The following is a 797-nucleotide window of genomic DNA, read 5'->3' on the forward strand; positions in this document are numbered from 1 at the left end:
AATTCTCAGACAAATAGATGGAACTAGAAAATATCCTGAGTGAGCTAACCCAGTCACAAAAGAACACACGTGGTATGTACTCACTGTAAGTAGTGATTAGCCCAAAAGCTCAGAATAGTCACAATACAACCACAAACCGTATGAATCTTAAGAAGAAGGAAAACCAAAGTGTGGATGCTTCAATCCTACATAAAAGGGGATCAAAAAGAATTTTTTGTATTAAGATTTCTGAGCAAGAATTCCTTAGGGAGCTGACACAGCTCTTTTAGAATGGTTTCTAGCAGCTGTCCAGAGAAGGGTTTATGAAGAATGGACACAGTGCTTTTAGAATTTTTCTGGCTTTCCGATTTTGATTGGAAAACCCAATGATTACTTTTTAAAACTTTTCTAACAGGATTTCTGACTTGGTAGGAAGATTCAAGAATTTTTTTTTATAACGTCTTTTCTGTCTTTGGCCAGAAAATCCATGAGCTATCCAGAGGGCTTTTAGAATTTTTACTTGCAGAGAGAGTTAGCTAGCTTAAGCAGAAACCTATCTGTCTCAACCAGAGAGGTTTTAGAATAGCAAGAAAAAAGCTGTCTAGAGCAGAACACAACACAGAGAACAAGCAGTCCTGAAAGGCATCTCAAGCAGGACAGAGGTTGCCGTCAGTTTGGACCTGCTATTTGACTTCATTCAGTTCATTTGTTTTTACTACTTCCAAACACCCCTTCTCTCAGGAACCCAGACCTAGCTAAGGCTGGTCTTTGGCCCAGTGTTGTCCTCCTGAAAAAGTGCTGTGTCCAAGAAAGTAGAA

At 39.3% G+C, this 797-nt stretch overlaps 1 non-coding gene across 1 annotated transcript; it reads left to right on the top strand.

Moving 5' to 3' along the window:
• Positions 1 to 307: 307 nt before the first annotated feature.
• On the top strand, positions 308 to 366 carry LOC147999838 (U7 small nuclear RNA). The gene has a single exon (XR_015643165.1). It is a non-coding gene; the product is annotated as a U7 small nuclear RNA (small nuclear RNA).
• Positions 367 to 797: the final 431 nt, after the last annotated feature.

Source organism: Rattus norvegicus, chromosome 18, assembly GCF_021556685.1.
Source record: "Rattus norvegicus strain SHRSP/BbbUtx chromosome 18, alternate assembly SHRSP_T2T, whole genome shotgun sequence".
Taxonomy (NCBI): Eukaryota; Metazoa; Chordata; class Mammalia; order Rodentia; family Muridae; genus Rattus; species Rattus norvegicus.